Source organism: Olea europaea, chromosome 1, assembly GCF_002742605.1.
Source record: "Olea europaea var. sylvestris chromosome 1, O_europaea_v1, whole genome shotgun sequence".
Taxonomy (NCBI): Eukaryota; Viridiplantae; Streptophyta; class Magnoliopsida; order Lamiales; family Oleaceae; genus Olea; species Olea europaea.
In genome coordinates, this window is record NC_036237.1 from 32,460,619 (window position 1) to 32,482,324 (window position 21,706).

A 21,706-nucleotide genomic window follows, 5' to 3' on the forward strand; every position below is an offset into this window, starting at 1 on the left:
ATAGGGCAATGAACAAAATTCAAATGAAATTTAGTCAAATTTGATTTGATACACGTCAATGAACGAATTCCTGGTGAAATTTTAGTCAAATTTGATTTGATACATGCCAATGAACGAAACCTAAGTGAAATTTTAGTCAAATTTATTTGGAATTGCGCCAATGAAAAGCCACATGAAATTTTAGTCAAATTTGATTTGATGCATGGCAATGAAGGAGACCTTGGTGAAATTTTAGTCAACTTTGATTGGAAAAGCTCCAATGAGCAAAACTCATGTAAAATTTTGGTCAAATTTCAATGGAAATGCACCAACGAAAAAATCCGCTTGAAAGTTTAGTCAAATTTGATTCAAAATGTGCTAATGAACCAAAGTTGCACGTAATTCTAGTCAAATTTGATTGGAAACACGCTAATGAACAAAATCATGATGAAATTTTAGTCAATTTTGATTGAAAATGCGCCAATGAACAAAATTCAGATAAATCTTAGTCAAATTTGATGTGAAACGCATTAACGAACAAAATCCTGATGAAATTTTAGTCATATTTGATTAGAAATACGCCAATGAACTAAATCCCAATGAAATTTTAGTTAAATTTTATTGAAAACGTGCCAATGAACCAAACCCATAGGAAATTTTAGTAAAATTTGATTGAAGACTCGCCAACGAACAAAATTCAGAAGAAATTTTAGTCGAATTTTATTTGAAACACGTCAATGAAAGAAATCCAGGCAAAATTTTAATCAAGTTTAATTTGAAACGTGCCAACGAAAAAATCAGCATGAATTTTAGTCTAATTTGATTCAAAATATGCCAATGAACCAAAGTCGTGTGAAATTTTAGTCAAATTTGATTTGAAATGCATGAACGAGCAAAATCCTAGTGAAATTTTAGTCAAATCTGATTAGAAACACGCCAATAAACGAAACTCAGATGAAATTTTAGTCAAATTTGTTTGGAAACGCGCCAGTGAACAAAACTTATGTGAAATTTTAGTCAAATTTGATTGGAAACACATCAATGAAGAAACCTGCTTGAAATTTTAGTTAAATTTGATTTGACATGTGCCGATGAATCAAGTCATGTGAAATTTTAGTCAAATTTCATTGGCAACCCGCCAATGAACCAAATTCAGGTGAAATTTTAGTCAAATTTGATTGCAAATGCTCTAACGAACAAAATCCTAGTAAAATTATAGTCAAATTTGATTAGAAACACGTCAATGAACTAAATCCCGGTTAAATTTTAATCAAATTTGATTGGAAACGTGCCAATGGACTAAATCCATGTGAAATTTTAGACAAATTTGATCGGAAACGTGCAACGAAAAAATCTGTATGAAATTTTAGTCAAAATTGATTCGAAATATGCCAATGAAAACCAAAGTCATGTGAAATTTTAGTAAAATTTCATTAGAAATGCGCCAATGAATCAAACCCATGTGAAATTTTAGGCAAATTTGATGGAAAACAAATCAATGAACAAAATTCAGATGAAATTTTAGTCAAGTATGATCAGAAATACGCTAATGAACGTAAACCTGGAGAAATTTTAGTCAAATTTGATTGGATACAAGCCAATGAACCAAACTCATGAGGAATTTTAGTCAAATTTGTTTGGAAAGGCACCAATGAACCAAACTCATGTGAGATTTTAATCAAATTTGAATGGAAACACGCCAATGAACAAAACTCAAACGAAATTTTTGTTAAATTTGGTTGTAAACGCCCCAACGAACAAAATTTGGGAGAAATTTCAGTCCAATTTGATTAGAAACATGCCAATAAACTAAACACAGATAAAATTTTAACCAAATTTAATTGGAAACATGCCAATGAACCAAATCTAGGTAAAATTTTAGTCAAATTTGACTGAAAATGCCCCAACAAACAAAAATCGGATAAAATCTTAGTCAAATTTAAATGGAAGCGTGCCGATAGACAAAATCAGGTGGAATTTTAGTCAAATTTGATTATAAACAAACTAAACCTAGATGAGCTTTTAGTTAAATTTGATCGGAAACGCTCCAATGAACCAAATTTATTTGAAATTTTTAGTCAACTTTGATTAGAAATGCGCCAATGATCAAAACTCAAATGAAAATTTGGGCAAATTTTATTGAAAACATGCTAACAAACAAATTTCAGATGAAATTTTAGTCATAATTGGTTAGAACCACGCAAATGAACAAAACCCAAGTGAACTTTTAGTCAAATTTGATTGAAAACGAGCCAATGAACCAAATTTATGTGAAATTTTGGGCAAATTTGATTGAAAACGCGCTAATGAACTTAATCCAGATGAAATTTTGGTAAAATTTGATTGGAAACGTAGCAAAGAACAAACTCTATGTAAAATTTTAGACAAATTTGATTGGACACTAGCCAATGAACAAGATTGATGTGAAAGTTTAGTCAAATTTTATTGAAAATGCGCCGATAAACCAAAGTCATGTGAGATTTTCGTAAAATTTGATTGGAAACGTACCAATGAACAAAACTCAGATGAAATTTTACTCAAATTTGATTGAAAACGCGCTAATAAACAAAGCACAAATGAAATTTTTGTCAAATTTGGTTGAAAATGCCGTAACATACAAAATTTAGGTGCAATTTCAGTCTCATTTGATTAGAAACATGCCAATGAACTAAACACAGATAAATTTTTAATCAAATTTCATTGGAAGCATGCTAATGAACCAAATCTAGGTGAAATTTTAGTCAAATATGACTGAAAACTCCCCAACCAACAAAATCCAGATAAACTTTTAGTCAATTTGATTGGAAACGCGCCGACGGACAAAATCAGGTGAAATTTTAGTCAAATTTGATTATAAACAAACTAAACCTAGGTGAACTTTAAGTCAAATTTGATTGAAACGCTCTAATGAAATAATCTCATGTGAAATTTTAGTCAACTTTGATTGGAAACGCTCTAATGAGCAAAACTCAAACGAAATTTTAGTCAAATTTTGTTGAAAAAGCGCCAAATGAACCAAACTCATGTGATATTTTAGCCAAATTTGATTGGAAACGTGCCAACAAACAAAGCCCAGATGAAATTTTAGTCATATTTGGTGAGAACCATGCAAATGAACAAAACCTAGGTGAACTTTTAGTTAAATTTGATTGAAAACGGGCCAATGAACTAAACTCATGTGAAATTTTAGTCAAATTTGATTGAAAATACACTAATGAACTTAATCTAGGTGAAATTTTGATCAAATTTGATTGGAAACGCGACAATGAACAAAATCTAAGTGAAATTTTAGTCAAATTCGATTAGAAACACAGCATTGAACTAAACCCAAGTGAAATTTTAACCAAATTTGATTGGAAACTAACCAATGAACAAGACTCATGTGAAAATTTAGTCAAATTTTATTGAAAGTTCGCCGATCAACCAAAGTCATTTGATTGGAAAAACTCAAACGCAATTTTTGTCAAATTTGGTTGGAAACGCCCCAATGAACAAAATTTAGATGAAATTTCAGTCCAATTTGATTAGAAATAGGCCAATGAACTAAACACAAGTGAAATTTTAATCAAATTTGATTGGAAAAGCACCGATGAACCAAACTCAGGCGAAATCTTAGTCAAATTTGACTGAAAATGCACCAATGAACAAAACCCACATAAGATCTTAGTCAAATTTGATTGGAAAAGCACCAATGGACAAAACCCAAGGGAAATTTTAGTCAACTTTGATTAGAAACAAACTAAATTCCAGTGAAATTTTAGTCAAATTTGATCGAAAACGCGCCACTGCACAAAATTCAGATGAAGTTTTAGTCATTTGATTGAAAATGCACCAACGAACAAAAATCAGGTAAAATTTTAGAAAAATTTGATTAGAAACACGCCAGTGAAGTAAATCCAAGTGAAATCTTAGTCAAATTTATTGGAAACGTTCAAATGAACCAAACTCATGTGAAATTTTAGAAAACTTTGATTGGAAACTCACTAATGAATAAAACTCAAATGAAATTTTAGTCAAATTTGATTGGAAACACGCCAATGAATAAACTCATGTGAAATTTTGGCCAAATTTGATTGGAAATGCGTCAACGAACAAAGCCCAGATGAAATTTTAGTCAAATTTTATTGGAAACGTGCCAACGAACAAAGCCCATATATGATCTTTGTCAAATTTGTTTGGAAAGGCGCCGACTGTCGAAACCCAGGTGAAATTTTAGTCAAATTTTATTAGAAACAAACTAAACTCAAGTGAAATTTTAGTCAAATTTGATCGAAAACAAGCCACTGAACAAAATCCAGATGAAGTTTTAGTGAAATTTGATCGAAAACGCACTAACGAACAAAAATTAGGTAAAATTTTAGTAAAATTTGATTAGAAACATGCCAGTGAAATAAACCCTGGTGAAATTTTAGTCAAATTCGATTGGAAACGCACCAATGAACTAAAACTCATGAGAAATTTTAGTCAAATTTGATTGGAAACGCTCTAACGAACAAAACCTTGATGAAATTTTCGTTAAATTGGATTACAAATGGGCCAATGAACTAGACCCAATTGAAATTTTAATCCAATTTGATTAGAAATGCGCCAATAAATTAAGGTCATGTGAAATTTTAGCCAAATTTGATTTTAAACAAGCCAATGAACAAAGATCGGATGAAATGTTAGTCATATTCGATTACAAACATGCCAATGAACGACATTCATGTAAACTTTTAGTCAAATTTGATTCAAAACGCGTCAATGAACCAAACTCAAATGAAATTTTAGTCAAATTTGATTGGAAACGCAACAATGAACAAAATTCAGATGAAATTTTAGTCAAATTTGAATGGAAACATGCTAATGAACAAAACTCAGGTGAAATTTTAGTTAAATTAGATTAGAAACGCACCAACGAACAAAACCAAGATGAAATTTGATGCAAATTTGATTGAAAATGTGAAATTTTGTTCAAATTTGATTGGGAAGGCGCTAAAAAACAAAACTCAGATGAAATTTTGGTGAAATTTGATTTGACATGCGCCAATGAACCAAACACAAGTGAAATTTTAGTTAAATTTGATTGGAGACGTGCCAACTAACAAGGCTAAGATGAAATTTTTTTATCACCGAAACCCAGGTGAACATTTAGTCAAATTTGATTGGAATCGCACCAATGAGCACAATTCATGTGAAATTTTATTCAAATTTGATTGAAAACGCAACAATGAGTAAAACACAGATGAAATTTCAGTTAAATTTGATTTGAAACGCGCTAATGAACAAAATCCAAGAGAACTTTTAGTCAAATTTGATTAGAAATGCGCTAATGAACGAGATTTAGATTAAATTTTAGTTCAATTTGATTAGAAACACGCCAAAGGACAGAACCCATGTGATATTTTAGTCAAATTTGAGTTCAAACGCGCCAATGCACTAAATCCAGATGAAATTTTAGTCAAATTTGATTGGAAACCCGGCAACGAACAAAATTCAGGTAAAATTTTAGTCAAGTATGATTAGAAATACGCTAATAAACGAAACCCAGGAGAAATTTTAGTCAAATTTGATAGGAAACAAGCCAATGAACCAAACTCATGAGGAATTTTAGTCAAATTTGATTGGAAACGCACCAATAAACAAGACTCGTGTGAAATTTTAGTTAAATTTGATTAGAAATGCGCCAAAGAACAAAGCTCAGATAAAATTTCAGTCATATTTGATTAGGAACACGCCAATTAACAAAATTCACTTGAATTTTTAGTCAAATTTGATTGAAAACATGCAAATGAACCAAACTCATGTAAAATTTTAGAGAACTTTGATTGGAAACGCGTCAATGAACAAAACACAAATGAAATTTTAGTCAGATTTGATTGGAAACACGCTAATGAATGAAACTCATGTGAAATTTTAGCCAAATTTGATTGGAAACGCGCCAATGAACAAAGCCCAGATGAAATTTTAGTCTAAATTGATTAGAAATATAGCAATACGCTAAACCCAGGCGAAGTTTTAGTTAAATTTGATTGGAAACGTGCTAATGAACGAAACTCATGTGAAATTTTAGTTAAATTTGATTGGAAACGCGCCAACGAACAAAGTCCATATTAAATTTTAGTCATATTTGATTAGAAACACCCCAATGAACAAAATCCAGGTGAACTTTTAGTCATATTTGATTGGAAACGCGCCAATAAACCAAACTCTGTGAGATTTTAGTCAAATTTGATTGGATAGACGCCAATGAACTTAATCTAGATAAAATTTTGGTCAAATTTGATTGGAAATGTAGCAATAAACAAACTCTAAGTGAAATTTTGGTCAAATTTGATTAGAAACCAAGCAATGAAATAAACCCAGATGAAATTTTAGTCAAATTTAATTGGAAACTAGCCAACGAACAAGACTTATGTGAAATTTTAGTCAAATTTTATTAAAAACACGCCCATAAACCAAAGTCATGTGAGATTTTAGTCAAATTTGATTGGAAACCTACCAACGAACAAAACTCAGATGAAATTTTAGTCAAATTTAATTGAAAACACGCCAATGAACAAAACTCAAACGAAATTTTTGTCAAACTTGGTTTGAAACGCCCCAATGAACAAAAATTAGGTGAAATTTCAGTCCAATTTGATTAGAAACATACCAATGAACTAAACACAGAAAAAATTTTAATCAAATTTAATTGGAAACGTCCCAATGAGCTAAATCAAGGTGAAATTTTATTCAAATTTGACTGAATATGCCCTAATGAACAAAACCAAGATAAAATCTTAGTCAAATTTGATTGGAAATGCGCCGACGGACAAAACCAGGTGAAATTTTAGTCAAATTTGATTAGAAATAAACTAAACCCAGATGAACTTTTAGTTAAATTTGATTGAAAATGCTCCAATGAATCAAACTCATGTGAAATTTTAGTCAACTTTGATTGAAAACGTGCCAATGAACAAAACTCAAACAAAATTTTAGTCAAATTTTGTTGGAAACGCGCCAATGAACCAAACTCATGCGAAATTTTAGCCAAATTTGATTGGAAACATGCCAACGAACAAGGCCCAGATGAAATTTTAGTCATATTTGGTTAGAACCAAGAAAATGAACAAAACTCAGGTGAACTTTTCGTCAAATTTTGTTGGAAACGCGCCAATGAACCAAACTCATGTGAAATTTTAGCCAAATTTGATTGGAAACGCGCCAACGAACAAGGCCCAGATGAAATTTTAGTCATATTTGGTTAGAACCAAGCGAATGAACAAAACTCAGGTGAACTTTTAGTCAAATTTGATTGAGAATGCGCCAATGAACCAAACTCATATGAAATTTTAGTCAAATTTGATTGAAAATGAGATAATGAACTAAATCTAGATGAAATTTTGGTCAAATTTGATTAGAAACACGCCAACGAACAAAATCTAAGTTAAATTTTAGTCAAATTTTATTAGAAACAAAGCAATGAACTAAACCCACATGAAATTTTAGTCAAATTTGATTGGAAACTAGCCAATGAACAAGGCTCATGTAAAATTTTAGTCAAACTTTATTGAAAACACGCCGATAAACCAAAGTCATGTGAGATCTTTGTCAAATTTGACTAAAAACATACCAATGAACAAAACTTAGATGAATTTTTAGTTAAATTTGATTGGAAACAGACCAATTAACTAAACAAAGATAGAATTTTTATCAAATTTGATTGGAAACGCGCCAATGAACCAAACTCAGGTGAAATCTTAGTCAAATTTTACTGAAAACGCATCAACGAACAAAATCCATATAAGATCTTAGTCAAATTTGATTAAAAAAGGGCCAACGGATGAAACCCAAGTGACATTTTTTGTCAACTTGAATTAGAAACAAACTAAACGCAAGTAAAATTTTAGCTAAATTTGATCGAAAACACATCACTGAACAAAATTCAGATGAAGTTTTAGTCAACTTTGATTGAAACACACTAACAAACAAAAATTAGGTAAAATTTTAGTAAAATTTGATTAGAAACACACCAGTGAAGTAAACCCAGGTGAAATTTTAGTCAAATTTAATTGAAAATGCACAAATGAACCAAACTGATGTAAAATTTTAGAAAGCTTTGATTGGAAACGCACCAATGAACAAAACTCAAATGAGATTTTAGTCATATTTGATTGACAACGCAATAATGAACAAAAGTCATGTGAAATTTTGGCCAAATTTGATTGGAAACGCGCCAACGAGCAAAGGCGAGATGAAATTTTAGTCAAATTTGATTGGAAACGTGTCAACCAACAAAGCCCATGTAAGACTTAGTCAAATTTGATTGGAAAGCAATGACAGTAGAAACTTAGGTGAAATTTTAGTCAACTTTGATTAGAAACAAACTAAACCCAATTGAAATTTTAGTCAAATTTGATTGAATACGGGATAATGAACTAAATCCAAATGAAATTTTGGACAAATTTGATTGGAAACGCGGCAACGAACAAAATCTAAGTGAAATTTTAGTCAAATTTTATTAGAAACACAGCAATGAACTAAACCCATGTGAAATTTTAGTCCAATTTGACTGGAAACTAGCCAATGAACAAGACTCATGTAAAATTTTAGTCAAATTTTATTGAAAACACACCGATAAACCAAAGTCATTTGAGATCTTAGTCAAATTTGACTGGAAACGTACCAATGAACAAAACTCAAACGAAACTTTAGTCAAATATGATTGGAAACGAGCCAACGAACAAAATTCAGGTGAAATTTTAGTCCAATTTGATTAGAAATAGACCAATGAACTAAACAAAGATAAATTTTTATCAAATTTGATTGGAAACGTACCAGTGAACCAAACTCAGGTGAAATCTTAGTCAAATTTGACTGGAAACACATAAACGAACAAAACCCATATAAGATCTTAATCAAATTTGATTGGAAAAGCGCCGATGGATGAAACCCAGGTGACATTTTTGTTAACTTGAATCAGAAACAAACTAAACCCAAGTGAAATTTTAGTTAAATTTGATCGAAAACATGCTACTGAACAGAATCCAGATGAAGTTTTAGTCAACTTTGATTGAAACGCACTAACGAACAAAAATCAGGTAAAGTTTTAGTAAAATTTGATTAGAAACAAGCTAGTGAAGTAAACCCAGGTGAAATTTTTGTCAAATTTGATTGGATATGCACAAATGAACCAAGCTGATGTGAAATTTTAGAAAACTTTGATTGGAAACGCGCCAATGAACAAAACTCGAATAAAATTTCAGCCAAATTTGATTGGAAATGCACTAATGAACAAAACTCATGTGAAATTTTGGCCAAATTTGATTGGAAACGCGCCAACGAACAAAGGCAAGATGAAATTTTAGTCAAATTTGATTGTAAAGGTGCCAACGAACAAAGCCCATATAAGACTTAGTCAAATTTGATTGGAAAAGCACTAAAGTTCGAAACTAAGGTGAAATTTTAGTCAACTTTGATTAGAAACAAACTAAACCCAAGTGAAATTTTAGTCAAACTTGATAAAAAAACGCGCTACTGAACAAAACTCAGATGAAGTTTTAGTCAAATTTGATTGAAAACGCACTATTGAACAAAAATTAGGTAAAATTTTAGTAAAATTTAATTAGAAACATGCCAGTGAAGCAAACCCACGTGAAATTTTAGTCAAATTCGATTCGCAATGCGCCAATGAACGAAACTCATGAGAAATTTTAGTCAAATTTGATTGAAAACGCGCTAATTATTCCAATGAACTAAACCCAGTTGAAATTTTAGTCCAATTTGATTAGAAACACCCCAATAAACCAAACTCATGTTATATTTCAGCCAAATTTGATTTTAAACGAGCAAAGACCGGATGAAATTTTAGTCATTTTTGATTACAAACATGCAAATGAATGACATTCATGTGAACTTTTAGTCAAATTTGATTGAAAATGTGCCAATGAACCAAACTCAAGTGAAATTTTAGTCAAATTTGATTGGAAACGCACCAACAAACAAAATGCAGATGAAATTTTAGTCAAATTTGAATGGAAACGCACTAACAAACAAAATTTAAGTGAAATTTTAGTCAAATTAGATTAGAAACATGCCAACGAACAAAACCAAGATGAAATTCGATGCCAATTTGATTGAAAATTCGCCTAAGAAAAAAACTCAGGTGAAATTTTGTTCAAATTTGATTGGGAAGGCGCCAACAAACAAAACTTAGATGAAATTTTGGTCAAATTTGATTTGACAAGCGCCAATGAACCAAACACGTGTAAAATTTAAGTCAAATTTGATTCAAGACGTGCCAATGAACAAAGCCAAGATGAAATTTTTGTATGATCGAAACCCGGGTGAACATTTAGTCAAATTAGATTGAAAACGCGCCAATGAGCAAAATTCATATGAAATTTTAGTCAAATTTGATTGAAAATGCAACAATGAGCAAAACTCAGATGAAATTTTAGTTAAAATTGATTTGAAACATGCCAATGAACAAAATTCAAGGAAACTTTTAGTCAATTTTGATTAGAAACACGCTAATGAACAAGATTTAGATTAAATTTTAGTCCAATTTGATTAGAAACACGCTAAAGGACTGAACCTATGTGAAGTTTTAGTCGATTTTGATTTCAAACTCGCCAATGCACTAAATTTAGTTGAAATTTTAGTCAAATTTGGTTGGAAACCTAGCAACGAACAAAATTCTGGTGAAATTTTAGTCAAATGTGATTAGAAATACCCTAATGAACAAAACTTAATAGAAATTTTAGTCAAATTTGATAGGAAACGAGCCAATGAACCAAACTCATGTGAAATTTTAGAAAATCTGATTGGAAACGCGCCAATAAACAAAACTCGTGTGAAATTTTAGTCAAATTTGGTTGGAACTGGAAATACGCAAATGAACAAAACTCGGGAGAACTTTTAGTCAAATTTGATTGAAACGCTCCAATGAACCAAACTCATATGAAGTTTTAGTAAACTTTGATTGGAAACGCACCAATGAATAAAACTCAAATGAAATTTTAGTCATATTTTGTTGGAAATGCACTGATGAACTAAACTCACGTGAAATTTTAGCCAAATTTGATTGAAAAAGCGCCAACGAACAAAGCCCAAAAGAAATTTTAGTCATATTTGGTTAGAACCACGCGAATGAACAAAATTCAAGTGAACTTTTAGTCAAATTTGAGTGAAAACGCGCCAATGAACCAAACTCATGAGAAAATTTTTAGTCAAATCTGATTGAAAACGCGTTAATGAACTATATCCATATTAAATTTTGGCCAAATTTGATTGGAAACATGGCAATGAACAAAATTTAGGTGAAATTTTAGTCAAATTTGATTTGAAACACATCAATGAACTAAACCCATATGAAATTTTAGTCAAATTTGATTGGAAACTAGCCAATGAACAAGACTCATGTAAAATTTTAGTCAAATTTTATTAAAAACACGTCGATAAACCAAAGTCATGTGAGATTTTAGTCAAATTTTTGATTGGAAACGTACAAATGAACAAAACTAAGATGAAATTTTAGTCAAATTCGATTGGAAATGCGCCAACGAACAAAATCTAGGTGAAATTTTAGTCCAATTTGATTAGAAACAGGCCAATGAACTAACCACAGATAAAGTTTTAATCAAATTTGATTGTAAACGGGCCAATGAACCAAACTCGGGTAAAATTTTAGTCAAATTTGATTGAAATGCACCAACGAACAAAACCCATATAAGATCTTACTCAAATTTGATTGGAAAAGCACCAACGGACGAAACCCAGGTGAAATTTTAGTTAACTTTGATTAGAAACAAATTAAACCCAAGTGAAATTTTAGTCAAAATTGATTGAAAATGAGCCACTGAACAAAATTCAAATGAAGTTTTAGTCAAATTTGATTGAAAATGCACTAACAAAAAAAATCTAGTAAAATTTTAGTAAAATTTGATTAGAAACACGCTAGTGAAGTAAACCCAAGTGAAATTTTAGAAAACTTTGATTGGAAACGCGCCAATGAACAAAACTCAAACTAAATTTTAGTCAAATTTGATTGGAAACGCGCCAATTAACAAAACTCATGTGAAATTTTAGGCCAATTTGATTGGAAACGCGCCAATAAACAACGTCCAGATGAAATTTTTGTCAAATTTGATTGAAAATGCGTAGATGAACAAAGCCCATATAAGATCTTAGTCAAATTTGATTTAAAAAGCGCCGACGGATAAAATCCAGATGAAATTTTAGTCAACTTTGATTAGAAACAAACTAAATTCAGTGAAATTGTAGACAAATTTGATTGAAAATGCACCACTAAACGTAACCCAGATGAAGTTTTAGTCAAATTTGATTGAAAACGCTCTAACAAACAAAAATGGGGTAAAATTTTAGTAAAATTTGATCAAAAACACGCCAGTGAAGTAAACCTAGGTGAAATTTTAGTCAAATTCGATTGGAAATGCGCTAATGAACCAAACTCATGAGAAATTTTAGTCAAATTTGATTGGAAACACTCCAATGAACCAAACTCATTAGAAATTTTAGTCAACTTTGATTGGAAATGTGACAATGAATAAAACTCGAACGAAGTTTTAGTCATATTTTGTTGGAAATGCGCCGACGAACTAAACTTACGTGCATTTTAGCCAAATTTGATTGGAAACGTGCCAACAAACAAAGCCCGGATGAAATTTTAGTCATATTTGGTTGCAAATGAACAAAATCGAGGTGGACTTTTAGTCAAATTTGATTGAAAACGTGCCAATGAACCAAACTCATGTGAAATTTTAGTCAAATCTGATTGAAAATGCGCTAATGAACTATATTCATATGAAATTTTGGTCAAAATTGATTGGAAACGCGGCAACGAACAAAATCTAGGTGAAATTTTAGTTAAATTTGATTAGAAACACCACAATGAACTAAGCCCGGGTAAAATTTTAGTCAAATTTGATTGGAAACTAGCCAATGAGCAAGACTCATGTAAAATTTTAGTATTTTTTTTTGAAAACGCGTTGATAAACTAAGGTCATGTGAGATTTCAGTCAACTTTGATTGGAAATACGTCAACGAACAAAATTCAGGTGAAATTTTAGTCCAATTTGATTAAAAATAGGCCAATGAACTAAACACAAATAAAATTTTAATCAAATTTGATTGGAAACGGGCCAATGAACCAAACTCAGGTAAAATTTTAGTAAAATATGACTAAAAATGCAGCAACGAATAAAATCTATATAAGATCTTAATCAAATTTGACTGGAAAAGCACCGACAGATGAAACCCAGGTGAAGTTTTAGTCAACTTTGATTAGAAACAAACTAACCTTAGTGAAATTTTAGTCAAATTTGATCGAAAACGCGCCACTCAACAAAATCCAGATGAAGTTTTAGTCAAATTTAATTGAAAACGCACTAATGAATAAAAAACAATTAAAATTTGCTAGAAACATGCCAGTGAAGTAAACCCAAGTGAAATTCTAGTCAAATTTGATTGGAAATGCGCAAATGCACTAAGCTCATGTGAAATTTTAGAAAACTTTGATTGGAAACACGCTAATGAACAAAATCAAATAAAATTTTAGTCAAATTTGATTGGAAACTCGCCAATGAACAAAACTCATTGAAATTTTGGGCAAATTTTATTGGAAACGCGCCAATAAACAACGTCCAGATGAAATTTTTGTTAAATTTGATTGGAAATGTGCCGATGAACAAAGCCCATATAAGATCTTAGTCAAATTTGATTTAAAAAGGGCCGACGGATGAAATCCAGGTGAAATTTTAGTCAACTTTGATTAGAAACAAACTAAATCCAACCAAGTGAAATTGCAGACAAATTTGATCGAAAACGCGCCACCAAACGTAACCCATATGAAGTTTTAGTCAAATTTGATTGAAAACACTCTAATGAACAAAAATGGGGTAAAATTTTAGTAAATTTTGATTAGAAACATGCCAATGAAGTAAACCCAGGTGAAATTTTAGCCAAATTCGATTGGAAATGCGCTATTAAACTAAACTCATGAGAAATTTTAGTCAAATTTGATTGAAAACGCTCCAATGAACCAAACTCATGAGAAATTTTAGTCAACTTTGATTGAAAACGCGTCAATGAATAAAACTCAAACGAAATTTTAGTCATATTTTGTTGGAAACGCGCCGATGAACTAAACTCACGTGAAATCTTAGCCAAATTTGATTGGAAACGCACCAACAAACAAAGCCCGAATGAAATTTTAGTCATATTTGGTTGCAAATGAACAAAATTGAGGTGGACTTTTAGTTAAATTTGACTGAAAACACGCCAATGAAACAAACTCATGTGAAATTTTAGTCAAATCTGATTGAAAATGGGCTAATGAACTATATTCATATGAAATTTTGGTCAAAATTGATTGGAAACGCGGCAACGAACAAAATCCAGGTGAAATTTTAGTCAAATTTGATTGGAAACACAGCAATGAACTAAGCCCAGGTAAAATTTTAGTCAAATTTGATTGGAAACTAGCCAATGAACAAGACTCATGTAAAACTTTAGTAAATATTTTTTTGAAAACGCGCTGATAAGCTAAAGTTATGTGAGATTTCAATCAAATTTGATTGGAAACGTACCAATGAACAAAACTCAAATGATATTTTAGCCAACTTTGATTGGAAACGCGTCAACGAACAAAATTCGGGTGAAATTTTAGTCCAATTTGATTAAAAACAGGCCAATGAACTAAACACAGATAAAATTTTAATCAAATTTGATTGGAAACGGGCCAAGTAACCAAACTCAGGTGAAATTTTAGTCAAATTTGACTGAAAACGCAGCAACGAACAAAACCTATATAAGATCTTAGTCAAATTTGATTGGAAAAGCGCCGATGGATGAAACCCAAGTGAAGTTTTAATCAACTTTGATTAGAAACAAACTAACCTTAGTGAAATTTTAGTCAAATTTGATCGAAAATGCGCCACTCAACAAAATTCAGATGAAGTTTTAGTCAAATTTGATTGTAAACGCACTAATGAATAAAAATTAAGTAAAATTTGATTAGAAATACGCCAGTGAAGTAAACCTAGGTGAAATTTTAGTCAAATTTGATTGAAAATGCGCAAATGCACTAAACTCATGTGAAATTTTAGAAAACTTTGATTGGAAACGTGCCAATGAACAAAACTCAAATAAAATTTTAGTCAAATTTGATTGGAAACTCCCCAATGAACAGAACTCGTTTAAATTTTAGCTAAATCTGAGTCAACTTGGATTAGAAACAAACTAAACTCAAGTGAAATTTTAGTCAAATTTGATCGAAAACGCACCACTAAACAAAACCCAGATGAAGTTTTCGTCCAATTCGATTGAAAATGCACTAATCAACAAAAAACAGGTAAAATTTGATAAAAAAACACGCCTGTGAAGGTAAACCCAGGTGCAATTTTAGTCAAATTTGATTGGAAACGTGCTAATGAACAAAACCTTGATGAAATTTTAGTCAAATTGGATTACAAACGGGCCAATGAACAAAACCCAGTTGAGATTTTAGTCCAATTTGATTAGAAACATGCCAATAAACTAAACTCGTGAAATATTAGCCAAATTTCATTTTAAACGCGTCAACGAACAGAGACTAGATGAAATTATAGTCATGTTCGATTATGAACATGCCGATGAACGAAATTCATGTGAACTTTTGGTCAAATTTGTTTGTAAATGCGCTAATGAACTAAAATCAAACGAAATTTTAGTCAAATTTGATTAAAAACGCAACAATGAACAAAATTCAGATGAAGTTTTAGTCAAATTTAATTTGATATGCACGAAAGAACAAAATCTTGGTGAAATTTAAGTCATATTTGATTACAAACATGCCAATGAACTAAATCCCAGTGAAATTTTAGCTAAATTTAATTGGAAAAGCGCCGATGAACAAAACCCTTGAGAAATCATACTCAAATTTGATTGAAAATGTGCCAACGAAAAAATTCGCATGAAATTTTAGTCAAATTTGATTCAAAATGTGCTAATGAACTAAAGTCATATGAAATTTAGTCAAATTTAAATCTAAATGCATCAATGAACAAAACTCATGTGAAAGTTTAGTCAAATTTGATTGAAAACTCGCCAACAAATAAAAGTCAGATGAAACTTTAGTCAAATTTGATTAGAAACGCACTAACAAAAAAATCCTGATGAGATTTTAATCAAATACGATTAGAAACACGCTAATGAACAAAATTCTTGTGAAGTTTTAGTCAAATTTGATTGGAATCGCAATGAACCAAACCCATGTGAAATTTTAGTCAAAGTTGATGGGAAATACGTCATGGAACAAAATTCAGAAGAAATTTTAGTCAAATTTAATTTGATACAAGCCAATAAATGAAACCCATGCGAAATTTTAGTCAAATTTGATTGGACGCGCTCCAATGAACAAAACTTATGTGAAATTTTAGTCAATTTTGATTTGATACACGCTAAAGAAAAAATCCACTTGAAAGTTAGTCAAATTTGATTTGAAATGTGCCAATGAACAAAATCCATATGAAATTTTAGTCAAATTCGATTAGAAATGCATGAACGAACAAAATCCTAGTGAAATTTTAGTCAAATTTGATTTCAAACACACGAACGAACAAAATCCTGGTGTGATTTTAGTCACATTTGATTAGAAACACGCCAATGAACGAAATCCATGTGAAAATTTAGTCAAATTTAATTGGAAACACGCCAATGAACAATCATGTCAAATTTTGGTCAAATTTGATTGGAAACTCGCTAACGAAAAAAATCGGCCAGAAATTTTAGTTAAATTTAATTCGAAATGTGCTAATGAACCAAAATTTTGTGAAATTTTAGTCAAATTTGATTGGAAACATGCCAATGAACTAAACTCGGTGAAATTTTGGTCAAATTTGACTGAAAAGGCACTAATAACAGAATTTGGGTGAAATTTTAGTCAAATTTGATTGCAAATGCTTTAATGAGCAAAATTCTGGTGAAATTTTAATCAAATTTGATTAAAAACACACCAATAAACTAAATCCCGGTTAAATTTTAATCCAATTTGATTGGAAACGAGCTAATGAACCAAAACTATGTAAAATTTCAGTCAAATTTGATCGAAAATGCACCAACGAAAACCTACATGAAATTTTTGTCAAATTTGATTCGAAATTGGCCAATGAACCAAAGTCATGTGAAATTTTAGTAAAATTTCATTGGAAACGCGCCAATAGACCAAGCCCATGTGAAATTTCAGTCAAATTTGATGGGAAACAGGGCAACGAACAAAATTCAAATGAAATTTTAGTCAACACGCCAATGAACAAAACCCTGGTGAAATTTTAGTCAAAATTGATTTCATACACGTCAATGAACGAAACCACAGTGAAATTTGAGTCAAAATTGATTGGAATTGTGCCAATGAAAAGTCGCATGAAATTTTAGTCAAATTTGATTCGAAATGTGCCAATGAACCAAAGTCATGTGAAATTTTAATCAAATTTGATTGAAAACGTACCATTGAACAAAATCCAGATGAAATTTTAGTCAAATTTAACTGAAACGCATGAATGAACAAAATCCTGGTGAAATTTTTGTCATATTTGATTCAAAACACGTCAATGAACTAAATCCCAGTGAAATTTTAGTCAAATTTGATTGGAAATGCGCCAATGAGCCGAATCCTTATGAAACTTTAATCAAATTTGATTGGAAACGTGCCAACGAAAAACTCGCAGGAAATTGCAGTCAAATTTGATTCAAAATGTGCCAATGAACTAAAGTCATGAAAAATTTTAGTCAAATTTGAATATAAACGTGCCAATGAACAAAGCTGAGGTGAAAGTTTAGTCAAATCTAATTGAAAACGCGCTAATGAACAAAAGTCAAATGAAATTCTGGTCAAATTTGACTGAAAATGCACTAACGAACAAAATTCTGGTGAAATTTTAGTCAAATTTGATTAGAAACATGCTAATGAATAAAATCTCGATCAAATTTTAGTCAAATTTTATTGGAATCGTGCCAATGAACTAAATGCATGTGAAATTTTAGTTAAAGTTGATGGGAAACGCAATAACGAAAAAAATTCAGATGAAATTTTAGTCAAATTTAATTTGATACAAGCCAATAGACGAAACCCAGGTGAAATTTTAGTCAAATTTGATTTGACACATGTCAATGAAAAAATTCAGTTGAAAGTTTAGTCTAATTTGATTCAAAATGGGACAATGGACCAAAATAGCGTGAAATTTTAGTCGAACTTGACTGGAAACGTGCCATTGAACAAAATTCAAATGAAATTTTCGTCAAACTCGATTTGAAATGCACGAACGAACAAAATCTTGAAGAAATTTTAGTCAAATTAGATTGGAAACGCACCAAAGAACAAAATACAAATGAAATTTTAGTCAAATTTGATTTGAAACACACGAATGAACAAAATTCTGGTGAAATTTTAGCCAAAATTCATTAGAAACACGCCAATGAATGAAATCCACGTGAAATTTTAGTCAAATTTGATTGGAAGCTCACCAATGAGCAAAACTCTTGTGAAATTTTGGTCAAATTTGATTGGAAACGCGCCAATGAAAAATCCGCTTGAAGTTTTAGTTAAATTTGATTCGAAATGTGCTAATGAACCAAAGTCAAGGAAATTTTAGTCAAATTTGATTGGAAATGAGTCAATGAACCAAACTCAAGTGAAATTTTAGTTAAATTTGATTGGAAATGCACCAATGAACCAAATTCATGTGAAATTTTAGTCAAATTTGATCTGAAATGCTCTAACGAACAATATCCTTGTGAAAATTTTAGTCAAATTTGATTAGAAACGTGCCAATAAACTAAATCCATATGAAATTTTAATCAAATTTGATTGGAAACGCGTCAATGAACTAAACCAATGTGAAATTTTAGTGAAATTTGATTGGAAATGCGCCAACGTAAAAACCCGTACGAAATTTTAGTCAAATTTGATTCGAAATGTGCCAATGAACCAAATTCATGTGAAATTTTAGTAAAATTTAATTAGAATTGTGCCAATGAACCAAACCGATGTGAAATTTTAGTCAAGTTTGATAGGAAACTGACCAATGAACAAAATTCAGATGAAAGTTTAGTCAAGTTTGATTTGATACACGCCAATGAACGAAACTCCACTGAAATTTTAATAAAATTTTATTTGATACACGCCAATGAACGAAACCCAAGTGAAATTTTAGTCAAATTTGACTGGAATTGCGCCAATGAAAAGTCGCCTGAAATTTTAGTCAAATTTGATTTGATACACGCCAATGAATGAACCCTGGTGAAATTTTAGTCAACTTTGATTGGAAACACTCCAATGAACAAAACTCATGTGAAATTTTAGTCAAATTTGAACGAAAACGGGCCAATGAAAAAATTCGCTTAAAATTTTTGTCAAATTTGATACGAAATGTGCTAATGAACCAAAGTCGTGTAAAATTCTAATCAAATTTGATTGAAAACACGCCATGAACAAATTTCAGGAGAAATTTTAGTTAAATTTGACTGAAAACATGCCAATGAACAAAATTCAGATGAAATCTTAATGAAATTTTATGTGATTCGCACTAACGAACAAAATCATGATGAAATTTTAGTCAAATTTGATTAGAAACATGCAAATGAACTAAATACCGAAGAAATTTTAGTTAAATTTTATTGGAAACGTGCGACTAAACTAAACCCACGGGAAATTTTAGTAAGATTTGGTTGGAGACTCCCCAACGAACAAAAATTTGATGAAATTTTAATCAAATTTTATTTGAAACATGTCAATGAACGAAATCCAGGCGAAATTTTAGCGAAATTTAATTTGAAATGCACCAACAAAAAAATCAGCATGAAATTTTAGTCAAATTTGATTCGAAATGTGCCAATGAACCAAGTCATGTGAAATTTTGGTCAAATTTGATTGGAAAAGAGCTAAAGAACAAAATACACATGAAATTTTTGTCAAATTTGATTTGAAACGCAAAAATGAACAAAATCTTGGCGAAATTTTAGTCAAATTTGATTCGAAACACGCCAATGAACAAAATCCCAGTGAAATTTTAGTAAAATTTGATTGGAGACGCGCCAACGAAAAAATCCCCTTGAAATTTTAGTTATATTTGATTCGAAATATGCCAATGAACCAAAGTCATGTGAAATTTTAGTCAAATTTGATTTAAAATGCACCAATGAACAAAATTCAGATGAAATTTTAGTCAATTTTGATTGCAAACACTCTAACGAACAAAATTCTGGCAAAATTTTAGTCAAATTCGATTAAAAACACACCAATGAACTAAATCCCGGTCAAATTCTAATAAAATTTGATTGAAAACACGCAAATGAACCAAACCCATGTAAAATTTTAGTCAAATTTGAGTGGAAATGAGCCAACAAAAAAATTTGCATGAAATTTTAGTCAATTTTGATATGAAATGTGCTAACGAATCGAAGTCATGTGAAATTTTAGTAAAATTTCATTGGAAACGTGCTAGTGAACCAAACCCATATGAAATTTTAGCCAAATTTGATGGAAAATGAGCTAAATTCAGATAAAATTTTAGTCAAATTTGATTTGATACATGCCAATGAACAAAATTCTGGTGAAATTTTAGTCAAACTTGATTTGATACACGTCAATGATCAAAACCTAAGTGTCTAATTTGATTGGAAACGTGCCAATGAACCAAACTGATGAGGAATTCTAGTGAAATTTGTTTGGAAAGGCACTAATGAATCGAACTCATGTTAGATTTTAGTCAAATTTCATTGGAAACGCGCCAATGAACAAAACTAAAACGAAATTTACTCAAATTTGGTTGGAAACGCCCCTAACAAACGAAATTTAGGGAAAATTTCAATCCAATTTGATTAGAAACAAGCCAATGAACTAAACACAGATAAAATTCTAATCAAATTTGATTCGAAATGTGCACATGAACGAAATTCAGGTGAAATTTTAGTCAAATTTAACTAAAGATGCCCCAACGAACAAATGCCAGATAAAATCTTAGTCAAATTTGACTGGAAACATGCCGACGGACAAAATTAGGTGAAATTTTAGTCAAATATGATTAGAAACAAACTAAACCCAAGTGAACTTTGAGTTAAATTTGATTGGAAACACTCCAATGAACCAAATTCAAACGAAATTTTTGTCAAATTTTGTTGGAAACGCGCTAATAAACCAAACTCAAGTGAAATTTTAGCCAAATTTGATTGGAGACTCGCCAATGAACCGAACTCATGTGAAATTTTAGTCAAATTTGATTGAAAACACGCTAATGAACTAAATTTAGATGAAATTTTGTTCAAATTTGATTGGAAACGCGGCAACGAACAAAATCTAGGTGGAATTTTAGTCAAATTTGATTAGAAACACAACAATGAATTAAACCCAGGTGAACTTTTACTAGAATTTTATTGAAAACGCACCAATAAACCAAAGTTATGTTAGAATTCAATCAAATTTGATTGAAAATGTACCAATGAACGAAACTCAGATGAAATTTTAGTCAAATTTGATTGCAAACGCGCAACGAACAAAATCCAAGTGAAATTTTAGCCAAATTTGATTAGAAATAGGCCATTGAACTAAACATAGATAAAATTTTAATTAAATTTGATTGGAACGCACTGATGAACCAAAATCAGGTGAAATCTTAGTCAAATTTGCCTGGATACGCACAAACGAACAAGACCCATATAAGTTCTTAGTCAAATTTGATTGGAAAAGCACCGGACGGACAAAACGTAGGTG